This window comes from Nycticebus coucang, chromosome 20 (genome assembly GCF_027406575.1).
Source record: "Nycticebus coucang isolate mNycCou1 chromosome 20, mNycCou1.pri, whole genome shotgun sequence".
Lineage (NCBI taxonomy): Eukaryota > Metazoa > Chordata > Mammalia > Primates > Lorisidae > Nycticebus > Nycticebus coucang.
Window position 1 is genome coordinate 11,145,946 of NC_069799.1, and position 11,762 is coordinate 11,157,707.

The following is an 11,762-nucleotide window of genomic DNA, read 5'->3' on the forward strand; positions in this document are numbered from 1 at the left end:
CACTTTTCAGGAAATAAAAAGTCATTTAAGAAAAATTAGGCAAGGAGCCACCTGATTACAACTAGCCACTAATGGAAAATCTAGATTAAATTTTCTTCCTAATGTTTTTAGTTGGCTCCTTAATGAAATAAATTTTTGCTGTTGTTTTAGCACACAATTTTTTTGTTATTATATTATTTTTACTTGCATTGTTTTTCTTTTATTCAAATCATTAATGCTATGTATCTCTCATTCTTTTACTTCTTAAAAGAAAAATAAAATCATGGGATTCCTAGGGCAGGCAAGGTGGCTCACACCTATAATCTTAGCATTCTGGGAGACTGAGGTGGGAGGATTGATTGAACTCAGGATTCAAGACCAGCCTGAGCAAGAGTGAGACCCTGTCTCTACTAATAATAGAAAAATTAGCTGGGCATCACAGTAGATGCCTGTAGTCCCAGCTACTGGGGAGACTGAGGCAAGAGGATCACTGAACACAGGAGTTTGAGGTTGCTGTGAGCTAAGCTGACACCATGATACTCTAGCCCGTGGAAACTGAGTGACACTCTGTCTTAAATAAATAAATAAGATCAAGATATTCCAAAGACTAGAGATAATAAAACAAGCAACAGTAGCTATGTAAATCAGTGACATGACCAAAGTTTCATTCTTGGCACTGTGTGATGCCATCCCAATTTGGCTTTTGGATGCTCCTAAGATTTCTCACTGAGATGTTTCCTCTTCCCCCCCATCCCACTAAGGGACAGGACTGTCTGGGACTGAGCCTTCCCAACAATGAGAGACTACGACTATCAAAAGTTTCAAAAGGAACTATTTTGATTAAAAGGGAGAAAGGAAAAAAGAAACATTTTCTTCCCCTCCCAATAAATGAAATGTTTTTATCTGAAAAATGCAAGGCTTTTCTAAAGTATCAGGACCACAGAGGCACAGAAATGAGGCGGTAGTCATGTCCTACTCTTCACCTTGACCTTTGAGATATGTAATCATCTGTAGAACCTTTTTTTTGCAGTTTTCGGCCAGGACCAGGTTTGAACACGCCACCTCTGGTATATGGGGCTGGGGCTGGCCCTACTCCTTTGAGCCACAGGCGTTGCCCGAAACTTTTTTTTTTTAATTTTTGAGACGAAGTCTCACTCTGTTGCCCTGGGTAGAGTACTGTGTTACCATAGTTCACAGCAGTCTCAAACTCTTAGGTTCAAGTGATTCTTTTGCCTCAGCCTCACAAGTAGCTGGGACTATAGACACCCGCCACAATGCCTGGCTAGCATTTCTTTTTTTCTTTTCTTTTTAAGTAGAGTCAAGGGTCTCACTCTTGCTCAGGCTGGTCTCCAACTCTGAGCTCAAGCAATCCACCCACCTTGGCTTCCCATAGTGCTATAAGTACAGGTGTGAGTCATTTCAACGGGCCTAGAAATTATCTGATATGTGGAATATGTGGACTCTGACAGACCAAGTAGCTATCAATTAACCTAACAGTGATGCCTGCTGGACACCGCAACTCACACTCCCCAGTTAAGCGGCGTATAGCCAATCACTAATCAATGTTTGTGTAAATAAATAACAGTGCCTGACAATTTTGCATTGGCCCACTCCTTATTCCCCATTTTGCCTTCAAAAACCTGCTAGTTACAAACACCAAATGGAGCTCATAACCAAACTTACTTGGAACTCACTGTAGTTCAGGCAAACTTTCTAAGAGTATATTTTTGGCCTTAGTTTCTTCCATTAGGTCAAAAAACGTACAAAGTGTTAGCATTTGAGGAATAAAACTTTGTCAATAACATCAACAAATTAACCTGAAAAATTAAAATTCCATTAGCATTGGGATTGTGAGTAAATTTGGTGACTACACCCTCAGACACCAACCTGTATCACAGACTGAGAGACACAGAAACCGCATAAAAACCTTTTTTAGCACCATATTAACATTATATATATATATATTTTTAGAGACAGTCTTACTTTGTCACCCTCGGTAGAGTGCTATGGCGTCACAGCTCACAGTAACCTCCAGCTCTTGGGCTTAGGTGGTTCTCTTGCTTCAGCCTCCTGAGTAGCTGGGACTACAGGCACCTGCGACAATGCCTGGCTTAACAGAATATTATAGGTAACATTAAGTTACTGAAGACTGAAAAGAGGCAAAACTAAGCAAATATCTGCTTCAGGATAGGCCGTGTGGGGTGGCTCATTCCAGTTATCCTAGCAGTTTGGGAGGCTGAGGCAGGTAGATTCCTTGAGTGCAGAAGTTTAAGATTCGCCTGATGGCTCGGCGCATGTAGCTCAAGAGGCTAAAGTGCCAGCCACATACACCAGAGCTGGCAGGTTCAAATCCAGCCCAGCCCTGCCAAACAACAATGTCAACTACAACAAAAATAATAGCTGGGCGTTGTGGCGGGTGCCTGTAGTCCCAGCTACTTGGGAGGCGGAGGCAAGAGAATCACCTGAGCCTAGGAGTTGGAGGTTGCTGTGAGCTGTGATGCCACGGCACACTACCCAGGGCGACAGCTTGAGGCTCTGTCTCAAAAAAAAAAAAAAAAAAAGACTTGCCTGAGCAGGAGTGAGAAAAAAAATTAGCCAGACATTGTATCAGGCACCTGTAGTCCCAGTTATGAGGAGGCTGAGGCAAGAGGATCGCTTGAGCCCAGGAATCTGAGGTTGCTGTGAACTATGATGCCAGGACATTCTAGCCAGGACAACAGAGTGAGACCCTGTCCAAAAAAATTAATAAAATGATAAAAAACAAATAAAAAAATCAAATAGAAAGGAAACAAAGGGAAAACAGCTCAGGTAAGCACCCTGTTTCGTTCACAGTCACAGGGAGCCATAGTAGGTAGGTGAAACATGTTTCCAAGCTTGGGAACCATTCTCAGTGTGGTGCTGAGTGAGAGAAACCTGACAATCTAAGAAAGTTAATTCCACTCAACCCTACTGTTACCTCCTCACAGAGTGTAAAACGATTCATCTCCCAGGGTCTCAATTCTCACTAGTGACCAATCTTTTATCTAAAGTCAGTTTAAGGTTTTGACCTGTGATGTCTTTATTTTGTAAACACTTCTGATACCAACTGTGTGGCGTTTGCTAAATAAACATTAGTCAGTTCTCCAACACTAATTGGTTGTCCAGCAATTCAATTCTTTTATTTTTTATTTTTTTGAGACAGAGTCTCACTCTGTCGCCCTAGGTAGAGTGCCTGCCCTGAGGAGAGTGCCACGGCATTCAAGCTCACAGCAACCCAAACTCTTGGACTTGAACAATCCGGTAGCCTCAGCCTCCTGAGTAGTGGGGAATGTGTGTGCGCGCGCGCACACACACACACACACACACACCCCACCCACTGCCTGGCTAGCTTTTCTAGGAGTCAGGTTTGTAGTGTAGTTTAGGCCAGGCATTTCTGAGCATTCAAGTTCCTCAAATCCCTTGAGGCTAGTATTAGCCTGGTGGTCTACACAGGATGTCTATCACCTGGCAGGCTTAGGGCTATAATTCTGGGGTTTTTGTGGACCAGAGCCCAGGATCCTGTACCCCTCCTTCAGGTGCTGTAGATGGCCCAATTATTACCTGGTAGCTGAGAACAGAATACCCAGGAACCAAAGATTACTAACCTGAGTCCTGCCCAGGCATAGATAGAAATCACCTTAGTGAGTTAGGGAAGTTTATCCCCAATTTGTAAAGTATATGTTGTAATCACATGGTGTGCCTGCATGATTTTCCTCTTCTGTTTCCCTTTTTCTGATTGTTAATGATTATTTGGGGCGCCTTGCCTTGAATAACTCGAATTAAGTTAAGGCAATATGTTGTCAACATGATTTATGATTTTCTTTTAGAAAGTTTCATTAGGTCACCCTCGATAGAGTGCTGTGGCTTTGCAGCTCACAGTAGCCTCCAACTCTTGGGTTTAAGCGATTCTCTTGCCTCAGCTTCCCAAGTAGCTGGGACTATAGGCGCCCGCCACAACGCCCAGTATTTTTTTTTGTTTAGCAGACCCCGCTGAGTTTGAACCCACCAGCCCCAGTGCATGTAGCTGGCGCCCTAACCTTTGAGCTAGGGGTGCTGAGCCTGATTTGTGATTTTTGCTTTTTTTTTTTTTTTGAGACAAAGTCTCACTATGTCACCCTGGGTACAGTGCCATGGCATCACAGCTCATAGCAATCTCAAGGTCTTGGGCTTAAGAGATTCTCTTGCCTCAGCTTCCCAAGTAGCTGGGACTACAGGTGCCCGCCACAATGCCCAGTTATTTTTTTGTTGCAATTGTCATTGTTTGGCAGGCCCAGGCTGGATTCGAACCTGCCATCTCTGGTGTATGTGGCTGGTGCCCTAGCCGCTGAGGTACATGCACTGAGCCTGATTTATGATTCTTGATTGAATAAAGAAACCTACGGGAGAATGGGTCAGGGCTGCACTGGAGATGCTGCTAGTTCCAGAGTAAGCCTCTCACAGGTTCCCGTCAGTTACTTCACTTGAGATAACTGAGTCTGAGTTTTTTCTTGCGTCAAGTGTCCTCAGTGCAGATCCCAACAAAGGCTGTAGGGACCTAGGCCCCCACAGAAACAGAGTCTCTTCTCAGGCTGGTCTCAAACTCCTGAGCTCAGGAGATCTACCCATCTTGGCTGCCTGAGTGCTGGATTATAGGTGTGAGCCACCGGACCTGGCCAACAATTCAATTCTGACACCACCCAGAGTTAACACATCCCACAAGTTCAGTGCTCAGTCCCACATGTGTTCACATGCCAGTTGCAGGCCCTGAGGGCCTACCTATGTACTTCTGAACAACTGCCTCTATGGTTGTGCTTCCTATAATTCCTTTCTCAAGTTCAGTAATTCGATGTAACTCTTCCTGGAACTCACCAAAACACTTTAGTTGTATTTACTATTTCATTTCTATTGCTGCACTTAGGAATGGCTAAATGGAAGGAATGTATGGCAAGGAAAAGTGGTGGGGTACCATGTGGTTGGAAGTTGTACCTGGTAAATAGCTGTGATTAAAGAAACACCCCACCCCCACCCCCCAGGCCAGGCACCCTGTAATCCTAGAACTCTGAGAGGCCGAAGTGGGCAGATCACTTGAGCTCAGGAGTTTGAGACCAGTCTGAGCAAGAGTGAGACCCTGTCTGTACTAAAAATAGAAAAAGTAGCTGGGCATTCTGGTGGGCGCCTATAGTCCCAGCTACCTGGGAGGCTGAAATAAGAAGATTGCTCAGGCCCTAGAGTTTGAGGTTGGTGTGAACTATGATGCATGGCACTCTACCCAGAGTGAGACTTGGGAAGGGGAAGAAGGGGAAAGGGGGGGGAGAGGAAGGAAGGAAGAAAAACTCCCATCCTTTGTGTACATTAAAAGTAGCTCACTGCAAAGAGACACCCTTTACATCAGCAGTTCTCAACCTGTGGGTCACGGCCCCTTTTTTCCATTTGTAACAATGTGGCAATTAGGAAGGTTGAGAACCACTGCTTTACGTTATGGCTTACATACTGCTGCCTATTTTACTTATCACAAAGCCAGACAGATCCTGCAAATTCCCACTGCTGCATCTAAACAATTAGATGTACAATCCTGTTTTCAGTGGTCTGATAGGATACTTGTTAACTGAAATTGGCTTATGCCAGGCCCCTGAACTTTGATGCCCCCTGAGCCTTAGCCATCATACAATCCCTGTCTGTGCTCCTCCTAAGAACAGTCTGACTTCAGGGTAAATCATTCTCTAATTTACCATCTAACTTTGCCACCTCCTACTCTGGCCTACCCATCCCACCTGTGTTCTTATTTACTCCTACCTGTAAAAGAACACCCTATTCTGCCTAACCTTTGAGATGCTTGCAGATTTTATATTTGGTCCTTTCCTCCTATTGCTATAAAATCACTCCTCATCTAAACCTGAATTGCTTTTACTTGTCATTGTCTAAAAACAGCCCCAGGACAATAACAATTGCACTCTTACAAGGGGCCTGACACATTCCTTTTCCCAAACCCAACCAAACCTTCCTATGGGTCCTCAGCTTTCCAAGCTCTGTTGCTTCTTTCAGTACAATGCGCTCCTGAAAGAGCTGGTGAGAGCAAGCTGGGACACCTGCCAGGGAGGGTCCCAAGGAAGAAGAAACTGGGCTTTCCTCCTTTTGCAGGCTTAAGATTGGCCTTAGCGAGGAATCACAGGGCTCATGTCTGTGTTTCTCAGTCCAGAGGTAATAATTTAATTGTAAATGAGAAAACACCCAGTGTTTGAAGAATCCAGTAAAATTAACTCACTGTTTATAGAAGGAAAGAAAATCTGAAGGGGAAAAAACTCAAATCAGAAATGTTTCTCCAGGCCGGGCACAGTGGCTCATGCTTGTAGTCCTAGCTCTGAGAGGCTGAGGCGGGTGGATTGCCTGAGTTCAAGGGTTTGAGACCAGCCTGAGCAGAGTGAGATCTGTCTCTAAAAATAGCTGGGCTCTGTAGTCCCAGCTTCTTGGGAGGCTGAGGCAAGAGAATGGCTGGATACTAAGTGTTTGGCATTGGTGTGACATATGATGCCATGGCACTCTATCCGGTCAGAATTTTATATCTTAGTAATGTTCATTCATAATTAAAATCTAAGAAGTAGGGACATTTAACTATGAGCCATGTACTAACAACTTATGAATATATATTTTATCATTTTTAGAAACATATACTTCATTATGGAATAGTTTTTCAGAGTGAAAAGGATATATTTACTGATGGATCTAAATATTTTTCTCTGACTTAAAGCTGAAGTATGTAAGCTTAAATTCATGTTTAATAATTAAGGTCTCAGCATTATACCTTATTTGGAAATGATCTACATATTCAATGAATTTCTATCATTTAATTTAGCTTACCAGACTTGAAGGGTATAGTTTCAAAAATATTTGAGAAGTCTTTTTATTTTATTGATTGATTGAGACAGTCTCACTCTGTCAGTCTGGGTAGACTACCCTGACATCATCTTACCTCCCAGGCCGCTCCTACTTCTGGGGGGCTCAAGAGATCTTCTTGCCTCAGCTTCTGAGTATCTGGGACTATAGGGGCTGGTCATGATACCCAGCTGTACGCCAGGCTAATTTTTTTATTTTTAGTAGAGATGGGTTCTTGCTCTTGCTCAGGCTAGTCTGGAACTTCTGAGCTCAATTGATTTACTCACCTCAGCCTCTCAAAGTGGTAGGATTACAGGTGTGAAGCATTGTGCCCGGGCTGAGAAGCCTTTTTATATACGTGTGTGTGTGTGTGTGTGTATTCATTTATTTTTGAGACAGAGTCTCTTGTTGCTCTGGGTAGAGTGCCATGGTGTCATAGCTTATAGAAACCTCAAACTCTTGGGCTTGAGTAATCTTCTTGCCTCAGCTTCTTGAGTAGCTGGGACTACAGGGGCTGGCCATGATGCTTGGCTATAACACCTGGCTAGTTTTTCTATTTTTAGTAGAGACGGGGGTCTTATTCTTTCTTAGGCTGGTCTAGAACCCTTGAGTTCAAGCACTCCACCTGCCTCAACCTCCCAGAGTGAGTAGGATTACAGGTATGAGCCATGGCACCTGGCCTTAGGACCCTGTTTAAATAAATATACATTATGAAATATAATTACTATTATAAGTTCATTTATAAACTTTCATTCCATTTAGGTCTGTTTTATTTATTTATGCCTAACAAGAATAGTAGAAACTGTGTAAACTGACAACCTAAGGAACTCTGCAGCAAATTGGTTAGCAAACAGATTTGGCTGGCATAAGGAAGTTGGCCTACCTTACCAAATACATGCATGCGGTGCATGTCTAGTCTATGAAAATTAGGTCAAGTTAAGGAGGTGATCAAGTATGGAGGTGCTACAGTAAAATCTCAGGAGACATTAGACAAATCTAGCCATCATCTCAAAGTTGAACTTCTAATGACCATTTTCATATTGCTATATGTTAGGCAATTATTATAAAAGCAATATCCTTAAAGTTAAATACATACATATTTTGCTAATAAGTCAGAAAGCTTAGGTTTTTTTATTTATTTTTTTTTGAGACAGAGTCTCAAGGTGTCATCCTGGGTAGAGTGCTGTAGCATCATAGCTCACAGCAACCTTCAACTCTTGAGCTCAAGGGATCATCTTGCCTCACTTTTTCTATTTTTAGTAAAGACAGGGTCTTGCTTTTGCTCAGTCTGGTCTTGAACTCATGAGCTTACATCAGCAAAAAGAGAAATAAATGGAACACATGTTGTTAGCAGATTTATGAGAGCAGAGTCAAGTTGACTGAGAGATTTTTATTGAGAGAACATAGGTGTATTTGTACTATATAGCCTAAGAATTAGTTATAATTCAGTGAACTGTTGATTACAGGGCATTTAAAAAATTTTATCATGTAAATAGCAAAGATGTCTGTTTCTGGGTTTTTTTCTTTTCCTTTTTTTGTAGTTTTTGGCCAGGGCTGGATTTGAACCCACCACCTCCAGTATATCGGGCCAGCGCCCTACTCCTTTGAGCCACAGGCACTGCCCTTTGGCTTTTTTCTTTTTGACATTTACACCAAGGAGGAGTTTTGGAGGAGAGTGTTATTTGTTTATTAGGATAATCACTATTTAGATAATCACTATTAGGGTAATCACTATTTAGTCTTTGAAATGTTTTCGTAAATTGTTTCCTTTCCTCTTAAGTATATGATTTCATTTAGCTTAGGAAAGAAGGTGGTACAAATAAAACAAAAACATTCATATCACATTCTAAATATAAACAAAAATTTAAAGAGTCAGGTAAAGAAAAGCTATCGTTGGGGGTTAGAAAAGGTTACAAATGGATATTACAAAGGTTAAACCATACAAATAATTTACAACAAATCAAATTAACTCTTATTAATGTTTTTTTGACTAAGCTAGAGGTATTCAATAAAGAAAGAAAGTTTGTGGTAGCGTCCGTAGCACAGTGGTTATGGTGCCAGCCACATATACCAAGGGTGGGGGGTTCGAACCCAGCCCAGGCCAGCTAAATAACAATGACAACTGCAAGAAAAAAATAGCCCAGAGTTGTGGTGGACACCTGTAATCCCAGCTACTTGGGAGGCTGAGGCAAGAGAATTGCTTAAGCCCAAGAGTTTGAAGTAGCTGTGACGGCACAGCGCTCTACTGAGGGTGACATAGTGAGACTCTGTCTAAAAAAAAAGAAAAAGAAAGAAAGTTTGTGGTGACTCTAAAGTCTTGGAAATTTAATCTCAGCTGGAATGCTGTTTAGCTCATTCTCTAAGAGACTCAGAGAGACATGGGGAAAGTTATCGTCTTTTGTAATTCCTCCAGCAAAGACAAGCAGTTTGAACATTTAGAGGGTTTTCTGTGGGACTTAAAGGAGAGCCCTCAACAAAAGTACTTTCAAATTTCTTTTTTCTTTCTTTTTTTTTGCCTTTATACAAGTCTATCTTTATTTGTAAAAAATAATATACAACTAAAGCTAATTTGATTTTTAAAATCAAAATTCATTTAGTGATAATGTACATTTTATAATTAAATTGTAGTAAAATACTAATACATTGTATAAACAAAGTATCATTCATGTAAAAATCATGTTATAGCATGTAAAATTTAATCAGAAAATTTCACAAAAATACATATATTTTGTTGATAGCTCAAGGACATTATCTTAAATTTACTTAAGCTACATAACAAAATTCACAGTTAGGCTTAACATTTAGTACTATAAAATTTTACACTGGACCCACTGATTTTTATTAATATAGTACACTTGAAATAATTGATTGTACTAATGAATTAATATTTTATTGTATAACCAATACTGGGTTTACAGTACATTCAGTAATCAATTATTTCACCAATAATTTAAATGACAGAAATCTGGTTGGAAACACCATTGACATATACCCTCAGCGGGATAATTAAAACAAAAAGCACTAGCAGCTTTGATTTCCATTTTCATGAACGTAGACAAGATAAATCTGTATTTTACAGTTAAAATTTGTACAAAATGGGGTGGCGCCTGTGGCTCAAGGAGTAGGGTTGCCGGTCCCATATGCCGGAGGTGGCGGGTTCAAACCTAACCCCGGCCAAAAACCACAAAAAAAAAAAAAAAAATTTGTACAAAATGTCCAGCCCTGAAGTATTTTCCCCCCAGAGAAAAGTTCTGATGTTAAAACTGTTTAAAAAAAAAAATGAGAGAGAGGTAGTGTGTAAAAATATTTTTACTTATGTTGAACCCCTGCACCACTTACAGTACAAATGAAATTTAACCTTTTACAGACTAACATTATTTTGCCATTCAAGAGTCAAACTTACAAGACTCACAGAATGTTAAAGAGGAATGCCATTAAAAAAAAGTGGTATATAAATGGAAGAATGGTGAATTCCACAAAAAGTACATTGTATTATATAATGTGCAGCTAATAGTTCACTGATAATATGCATAATGGTTATGTGAACAAAATGCATTGAAGTATTCTGAGTTAAGTGATCTTCATTTAATCAAGACTTCTTCATATATTTTGCAATATAGAGAAAACATTCTTCAAAACGGAGTTGTTTGAATCTTCATTGTTTTAATAGCACATAGTTGTTGAAAAGGTATTCATACTAGCCCTACCATAAAATTTTTTAATAACTCTTCATAAGCCATAGTGAAATATCTTACCTGTCATAGGAGAATACTACATATTTTTCATAAAGTGTAGGCAGTGTTTCTATAAATCCTATCAAAGGAAAACCCAACTTTTTTTGTATAAAAAGTGCACAAGTTTGTCTATGTGTAAAAATCTCTTAATTTGGGTGCATTTTTAATCCAAAATTATTTGTAACTGAATACATTAGGAGTATAAAAGGATACCAACAAAAGACACTAACAACAAACAGAATGATTTCTAGTGAGATTGGGAATGAGGAAAGAATAGGTTAGAGCAGAGTCTCCCATTATTTCCAGAGTCACTGGAATTGCCTTTAATAAATTATACCCACATGGGATTAGTTTGTAAATGTGAAAGCGATAGATGGACAAACACCAACTTGCACAACTGCTGCGAACTGTCCTAACTCAGGAGCACAACTTTGATGCTTTGATACTTCACATGACAAGCAACTCCTGTAAACAGCCAAGTGGTTTGATTTCTTAGAAATTAGGGAAAAAATGCAATGGGTGGCGCCTGTAGCTCAGTGAGTGGGGTGCTGGCCCCATATACCAAGGGTGGTGGGTTCGAACCTGGCCCCAGCCAAACTGCAACAAAAAAACAGCCCGTCTTTGTGGCAGGCGCCTGTAGTCCCAGCTGCTCAGGAGGCTGAGGCAAGAGAATGGCCTAAGCCCAGGAGTTGGAGGTTTCTGTGAACTGTGACACCACGGCACTCTACCGAGGGCGACCAAGTGAGACTCTGTCTCTAAAAAAAAAGAAAGAAAAAAATGCATTTACAAGAGAATTTGTTACAATTAGTAATGGAGGAACATTGAAAAAAAAAATCAAAATAAGACACTGGGAACATAATAGCTGAGGCCCCCAACGTACCAAGAGAGATAGGATCAGACTTCTTCATATTAAAATTTTTTAAATATAAAGGAAAAATTAAGTGGGCTCTGCATAGCAGGTTTCATATGCAACCACTTCAAGCAAAAATGATCCATTTCTCTCACACAGTTCTGAGAATGTGCTTCAACATCCAGTTCTCCACAGACAAAATAACAAAAGCACGTAATTTCATTAGCAAAGGCCCCTTTGTTTTAGACTTAAATTCACCTCTGGTCCACCGAAATTTATATTAACAATTATCAACCTACTATTTTAATAATATTCTAAGCTTGCAATATTTT

At 40.5% G+C, this 11,762-nt stretch overlaps 1 protein-coding gene across 4 annotated transcripts in view; it reads left to right on the forward strand.

Annotated features, from left to right (window-relative positions):
* LOC128572641 (zinc finger protein 681-like) overlaps positions 1-11,762 on the forward strand; it is a 59,626-nt gene that overhangs the window by 5,296 nt on the left and 42,568 nt on the right. The gene's annotated exons all lie outside the window — the stretch shown is intronic.